Here is an 8,454-nt window from a genome sequence, read left to right on the forward strand (position 1 = left end):
CATGAACCTATGAACCTATGAAGATACAAATTGTACAGGACACTAAGGATAATCACAAGGCTTTCTTAACTGATGGTAGGAACCTTGTTGGGAATTCACAGATATGCTCTGAATTACCAAATATTACACACAATACACCAAACCCACACACATTGCCAACATCCAACCTGACAGGTTCAGTGCAACCCCCCCCCCCAAAAAAAAATGCCAAATATCTATCCCAGAAGAGTGCTGGCCCCCTGATATTGCAGATGCTGAGGTAACAGCCAGCATCTTCAAAGCAAAACACACAGCATCAATGGTACGAGATGGTGTCCTGGGCTGTGTCCAACATGAACACCAAGAAGAATCGAACGCCAAATAACACTACTGTTCAATTTCAGCCTTACCACAGGATATGCACCCAAAGAGCAGTGTACAGCAACAGTGGTTCCTCTCCACAAAGGTGGTGCCTGAATGGATACTGCAAACTATCACCCCAGAATCCTGACAAGCTCGGTCTGCAAAGCTATGGAAAGGATCATCATGGACCTCAGACATAAAGATATTGGGGACCTACAGACACTGGACCCTACCCAGCGTGGCTTTCTTAAGGGCAGATCCTGCCCCTTAAACATGTTTGACTCATTTGAAACAGTCATCAAGGCCATTGATGAGGGGAATGTGATCCACACAGCCTATCTGGACCTTGCAAAAGCCTTCCATACAATACCCCACGTGTTCATTATAGATAAGCTCACCAGCTTAAATATAACCCCCTATGTCAGTAGATGGGTTGCAAACCAGCCCAAGGACAGAACTGACATGGTCAGAAATGCTGCAGCCATGTCAGACTACAAACCAGCTACAACTGGCATCCCACAAGGCTCGGTCCTGCGACCTCCCTTGTTTGGTATATATTTCCCATAGGTACAGGCCAACATGGAAGGACTGTGTCTGAACAAGTTTGCAGAGGACTACAAACTGGGCACCATATCTGAACCTCCAGTTGACACAAGCATCCTACAAAAGGGCCACATAGAAACAGACAACTGGTGACAGAGCCATGTCATCAAGCTAATTGCAGAAAAGTGTATAGTCATCCCCTGTGGATAAACAGTAAGTGCCCACCAATTACCACATAGGTGTTAACCCATTAAGTACTTTAGAAGTAATAAGAGACCTGGGGACACAATTTGGTAGACATCTTGCATTTGACAACCATGTGGCTGTAGTGGTTACAGAAACATACCGTATACCCACCTAATCATGAAGGTAGTCAGATCTAGATCAGGGGAGGTCATCGTGCCTCTTCAGTCATCCTTCATCAGCCTCACAATTGAGTACAATGACCCCTGTGGGATGTACCTCAGCAGACACCTCCAGCAACTAGAAAGACCCCAAAAGTACCTCACCAGGAGGATCAAAGAGCTCGAACAGATGTCATGTGTTGCCTGATTAAACAAACTGCAGCTCCACACAGTACCATACTGCTTGCCCAGAGGCAATCTGTGCCTGATGTATAAAGCCATGTCCAAGCTGGAATCAATGAACATGCTGCACCTTGTACAATCTGAATGCCAGTGAGCAATGCACATGAGAGACCTGAACCCCAGCACTGACATACATAGGACATGCTGTAGTGATTAATACATAACCCAGAAGCTCCCTCCACTCTTAAGTAAACTCCCAGTGCAGGTTAGCCAGAGAGTCCCTCATTGACTCTCCTCAAGAGGAATCTTGATGAGTGGATGGGAGATGGTAGGTCTACCCTGGGTATCACTGTTATGTCATGGGTAGACAGAGGCACAGTATACTAACCTTGAAATATGTCATGGCAAAATCCAGTTACAATGTGTGTTGAAGGACAAACACACTCTCTGACTAGCAGTAGGAATGGCCTAGGGCACATCGCTAGTGTTTGTCAATGTCCACCCAAGTTGCGGAATACACTACCAATGTTGGACAAGCCTGGTTTAAGTAGTCCATATGTGAACAAAATGCAACATGGTCATATGTGCACAACTGGCCCTTAACCAGTCTGGTGTGCTCACTATGAATATTTAAAGCAGTGATAGGACTGAAACCCAGGATACTGTCCACCACAGTGAAAGTACTGAACCAGTACACTATACAATATTACAGTGTTTGGTCAGTATGAAAGGATGTTGACAACTGTATGCAAACTATCCCATGGAAACCCTGCAGGCACAGTATAATCCCTGTTGGGTTCAGACACAAAGCAGTTGGGCAGTATGTACACAACATGACTCCCAACACACAACTATAAATGTGAAATATTGTTGAAGTTCACACACAACCACAAATGTGATGGACTGCAGATTTCAACATATGGAAAGCTCACACTGGGCATGCTCGCACACTTTGATAAATGAGACATATGTCAGGCAACAAGCCATGGAAAGCCTGAACTGGGCATGCTCACACACTTAGGCCATGTCTCAGTTTAGCAGTTGGCCACACATATCTGGTATTTGTATGTGTTAATCCAGGAACCAACCACAATACAGCAATCTGCCCAGTGCACACAGTTAAATGACTACAGAGACATAAGTTAAATAGTGGATCCCTCTCATATTCAAACATCTTCCACAGATACACAAGTTGTTCATAGAAACAGGGAAAGCTATGGCAATAAAGACTGGAAACAGTTTATCAGCAACAAATATTGTGCATCTGAAAATTAAACATATGGGTGTAGAGGTCAATACTAGGTTGTTTGCCCTAGGGAATACAAGCTTAGCCAGAGTGTGCTTGGCATCTGCCTCCCCAGTACAGTAGGCTACTGTGCCTCTGTAAAGTAGGTCACAGAAGGCATAATTTAAGGCTAGTGTGCTGTGCCTCCATCAAGCAGGGACACAGTGGAGATCCCAGGGGTTGAATCTGCAATGTCACATCCATGTGGCTGGTGTTTGCTGGAAGAGGGTTGGTGAGGATTTATAACACTAATTGGGCATCAATTACAGACTGAGGGGAGCCTTATCTGCAGTGTCTGGACAATTTCACTGTCAACACTTTGACGTGATGAGTTTGAGGGATTGAAGTGTCGTGCCAATACTGTTCAGAGACATCCTCCCTCTGTGGGATATTGCTCTGTAATGTATTAGCTCCCTCCTTCTGTTGTACAGCTTATATATGGCTGGTGTACACCAGACAGGTCTCCTGTTGTGGAGGAGTCATGGGTTTATTTGGGATAGCATGATCAATGCAAACCTTCCAGATGCTCATAGAATGCAATTGTCAAGGATTATGCAGAGTGGCCTGTATAATCCCCCAGCATGGGTCCTTTGAAGTCTTCCACCCCAGTCTTCACAAGTGCAAAGTCTGCTTTTGATAAATACTTTGTTTGCAGTGACTTCCTTGCCTGGGGGTGGGATGGGATATGGATGTCCAGGGAAAGTTGGGTATGGTCAGATATTAACAATGGTGGTCTACCTCTGGTGTGGAACATAGAGTCCCCATGTTGCAGATGGTCAGGTCCAATATGTATTCACCCTTGTGGCTGTGGTGAGTGGTCCTGCCATAGCACATGGATTCACAAATTGTAGTGGCTGTAGGGTGATGTTGTTGAGGCCTGAGTAGTTCCCCCACACAATATACCTGTACCTGATGTTAACCACTGTAATGGTGTATGTGAACACCTTCATATCCTACACTGTTACCAGGGAAGCAAAGTGTGTGTCCTGGATATGGGAGGGGTGGTCTGAACTGGTTGTGTTGTGTGTTACATGTCCTGTGGTCACAAAGCATGGTATAAAGCATAACCTGGCAGTGCTGATGTGCATATCTGACCCTGAAGTAGGCGGCTGTTAATACATATATATGCTATCCCATTAACTGACAGATAGTAATAGATGTACATACTTCTATATAAATAATGATGTCAGCACCCTATAAATACTGCAGGAGAAGAACAGCTACCCAGTAATTTGAATAGTGCGCTCCGCTAATGCGTCTTTCTCTCTCTCAAGTGTCATAATATAGTTAGGTGGGGGTTTAAATGCTGAGTGTGTGTGTGTTTGGGTGAGGGGGGGTTAGTGTGTGTGCAATTCTGTGTGAAAGAAATGTCCCTTTTGGCAACTAGAAGAACACACTACATGATGCACATTCCTCTTTCTAAACACTGATGATGTCATCACCCTATAAGTATAGCAGGAGAAGAGAAACCTCCCAGTAATGCGAATAGCGCATTCTGCTAATGCATCTCTCTCCAGTGTCTTGACATAGTTAGATAGGGGTTTGAATCCTGCAAATGCTCAGTGTGTGTGTTTGGGTGAGGGGGGTTAGTGTGTGTGTAATTCTGTGTGAAAAAAATGTCCCTTTTGGCAACTAGAAGAACACACTACATGATGCACATTCCTCTTTTTAAACACTGATGATGTCAGCACCCTATAAGTATAGCAGGAGAAGGAAACCTCCCAGTACTGCAAATAGTATGCTCTGCTAATGCGTCTCTCTCAAGTGTCATAACATAGTTAGGTAGGGGTTTGAATCCTGCAAATGCTCACTGTGTGTGTGTTTGGCAACTAGAAGAACACACTACATGATGCACATTCCTCTTTCTAAACACTGATGATGTCAGCACCCTATAAGTATAGCAGGAGAAAGGAAACCTCCCACTAATGCGAATAGCGCGCTCTGCTAATGCATCTCTCTTAAGTGTCATAGCATAGTTAGGTAGAGGTTTGAATCCTACAAATGCCATGTGGGTTTTTGCCACACAGTTTGTCCATGTGTGTGGGGTGTTGCTCTTAATATTGTATGACATAGATTATATCAGTAATGTCAATGCACACATGAGGTATGTGTGTGCCACATAGACATATGTACCTGTGACCTTAAATAGTTCCCATGTCTGAAGCCTGCCTCATGTGAATACATGGAATTTGCATTACACAACTTTATGACTGTGGTTTTCTGTGCAGGGGCTGCATTTGGTATGTGAATATACAGTGAGAGTAGTCTATGGTGTCATCTTACCAGCGAGGGATACACTTCTGGTCTGGAGCATACAGTCCACATGTTGGTGATGATCAGGTGCAGCATGTTTTCCCCTCTTGTGGGAGTGGTAACACGTTGTTCCATAGCAACTGAGTGTATGGATTCTACGAACCTTATACCTAGGGTGTTGGAACTACAGTAATGCTCCCAGTCTATGTGTGGGTGAATGAAGCTGCCCAATATATTGTTGTTTGGAGACATCTGCAGATATTCATGTATTCTTAAGTAGGCCAAGTGGGTTACCTGGGTTTAGGAGGGTGGTCCGTAGCAGGCTATGAATTGGAAGTCAGTTTAACCCACTGTTAGTTGCATATGGATAGTCTGTGATGCGTCACACTGTGGCAACAACCTGTGGGTGTGGGTATAGGTTCATAGGTTCATACTAGGCTATCTGCCCTAGGGCATTTATAAGCCAAGCCAGAGTGTGTTTGGCTTTCTCCACCCAGTTTAGCTTAATGTTGCTATGCCCTTTTCTGAGGTTAGTATACTGTGCCTCTGTCTAACATTGACACAGAAGTGATACCCGGGGTACACCTACAATCCCCCATCCACTCATCATGATTCCTCTTGAAGAGAGTCAATGAGGGACTCTGCCTAACCTGGACTGGGATTTTATTCCAGAGTGAAGGGAGCCTCTGGGTTATGAATCTATCCCTCCAGCATATCCTATTGATGTCAGTGCTGAGGTTCAAGTCTCTCGAGTGCAAAGCTCGATGGGAGTTTTATTTTCTGAGGTGCATGTCCGGGTTGGACATGGCATTATACGTCTGGCACAGATCACCTCTGAGCAGGCGGTATGCCACTGAGTATGGAGTTATGTTAACCGGGCAGCATATGGCATCTGTTTGAGCCCTTTGATCCTCTTGGTGAGGTACTTTTGTGGTCTTTTCCAGTTGCTGCAGGTGTCTGGTAAGGTAAATCCCAAAAGGGGCATTGTACTCAATTATGGTCCTGATGAGGGATGAGTAAAGAGGCACGATGACCTCCCCTGATCTAGATGTGAATCCTGTCATGATTAGGTGGGCTATATAAAATGTTTTTCTAACCACTTTGGTCACGTGGTCATCAAATGAGAGATTGCTATCAACTTTGGTCCCCATGTCCCTAATTACTTCTTCCGTACATAATGGATTACCACCTATGTGGTCATTTGTGGCCACTTTGTTTTTGCCAAAGGGGATGACTATACACTTTGTGGCATTTAGCTTAAGGCCATGGCTCTGGCACCAATTGTCTGTTTCTATGAGGCCCTTTTGGAGGATGGTTGTGTCGGCTGGAGAATCAATTATAATGCCCAGTTTGTGGTCATCCGCGAACTTGGTCAGCCACAGTCCTTCCGTGTCGGCATGTACCTCCGAGACATATATACCGAACAGGAGAAGTCCCAGGACTGAGCCTTGTGGGACACCACTTGTAACTGGTTTGGAGTCTGACATGGCTCCAGCAATTGTAACCATGTGTGTTCTGTCCTTGAGCCAGTTTGCAACCTATCTAGTGACATAGGGGTGTATATGTAAGCTGGTGAGCTTATCTATAATGCCAGAGTGGGGTATTGTATCGCAGGCTTTTGCGAGGTCCAGGTAGGCTGTGTGGACCACCTTCCCCTTGTCAATGGCCTTGGTGACTGTTTCAAAGAAATCAACCAGGTGTAAGGGGCAGGATCTGCCCTTAAGTCACACTGGGTAGGATCCAGTGTCTGTAGGTCCCCAATATCTTTATGTATGAGGTCCATGATGATCCTTTCCATAGCTTTGCAGACCAAGCTAGTCAGGCTTATGGGGCGATAGTTTCCAGGATCCGTTGAGGCACCACCTTTGTGGAGAGGGACCACTGTTGCTGTACGCCACTCTTTGGGTACATAACCTGTGGTAAGGCTGAGATTGAACAGTAGTTTTATGCTTGGGTTTAGCTCATCTTGGAGTTCATGTAGGATGCAGTCCGGGACACCGTCTGGTCCCATTGATGCTGTGTTATTTGCTTTGGAGAGGGCGGCTCTTACCTGAGCATCTGAGATGTCAGGGGGGCAGCACTCTTCTGGGATAGATATTTGCCCTTCTGGTGGGGAGGGGGGGGAGTTTGTGCTGAACCTGTCAGCTAGGATGTTGGAATTGTCTGTGGGTTCGGTGTAGTCTTTTGTCATTTTGGACTAATTCTGAGCATATCTGGGAATTCCCACCCAGGTTCCTAACATAACTGAAGAAAGCCTTGTGATTATCCTTAGTGTCCTATGCATTTCATCTCTCAAAGCTGTCCTTAGACGATTTTATGAGTGCCCGTAGTATTTTGCTAACACTGAACAGAGATGCCTCCCCTTTTTGGGGTTTTTCTCTATCATGTAGTAGCTTCCTCCTTCTATTGTATAGTTTGTTTATGGCTGTGGTCCACCAGACAGGATGTCTGCCTTTGTAGGATTGGGTCTTGTTTTTATTTGGGATTGCATGATCCATGCATTCCTGAAGGTGTTCATAGAATGCGTTTATAAATTATTCTGTGGTCTGGGATGTATTTTCCACAGGCCCAGGGGCTTTGAAGGATTCCACCTCAGTTTTGAGGTGTGTAGAATTTTCTGTAGAGAAGTTTTAAACTGAGGTTTTGTGGGCAGGGGGTGGGGTTGGGATGTGAATATCCAGTGAGATTAGTTTATGGTCTGATCTTACCAGTGAGGGGTACACTTCTGGTCTGGAGCATAGAGTCCCCATGTTGGTGATGAACAGGTCCTGTATGTTTCCCCCTCTTGTGGGAATGGTAACAAGTTGTTCCATAGCATTTGAGTGTATAAATGCTAGGAACCTTTGAGCTAGGGTGTTGGAGCTAGAGTAATGCTCCCAGTCAATGTTTGGGTAGTTGCAGTCCACCAATATAATGGTGTTTGGAGAGACCTTCATATTTCCAGTGTTCTCAGGAAGGCCAAGTGGGGTTCCTGGGTTTGGGAGGGTGGTGTGTGCCAGGCTATGAACTGGAAGGCAGTTTTACCCACTGTTAGTTGCACATGGATAGTCTCTGATGCTTCGTGCTGTGCCACCAACCTGGAGGTGTGTGTATCTTTGATGAATATTGATACTCCCCCTCCTGTTCTGTTTCGGTGCAAGTTTTGGGGCTGACAAGCATGGTATGAGGTATAACCTGGCAGTGCTGGGGTGCTTTTGGGAGCCTTGAACCAGGATTCTGTTACTGCACAGATATTGATGTTTTTCATGCTAAGGACAGTTTCCAGTGCATGCATCTTGAGGTTTACACTGCTGGCGTTGAGTAGCATTACTATTAGTTTCCTATCCCTTGTGATACCTATGGAGGTGGTTTTGTCTTTTGAGCCTTGCCTAAAAAAGGCACTATGGGGGTAGCAGGAGCCTTTGCCAATATCCGAAAGCCCATGGGTGACAGGTGCAAGCCGGCCCTAGCAAAGCATCGTGGCTTGTCGAGCATGTCATCCCAGGCTGACAGGCATTGAATCCC

Source organism: Protopterus annectens, chromosome 5.part0 (assembly GCF_019279795.1).
Source record: "Protopterus annectens isolate FY-2018-M chromosome 5.part0, PAN1.0, whole genome shotgun sequence".
NCBI classification, from domain to species: Eukaryota; Metazoa; Chordata; order Ceratodontiformes; family Protopteridae; genus Protopterus; species Protopterus annectens.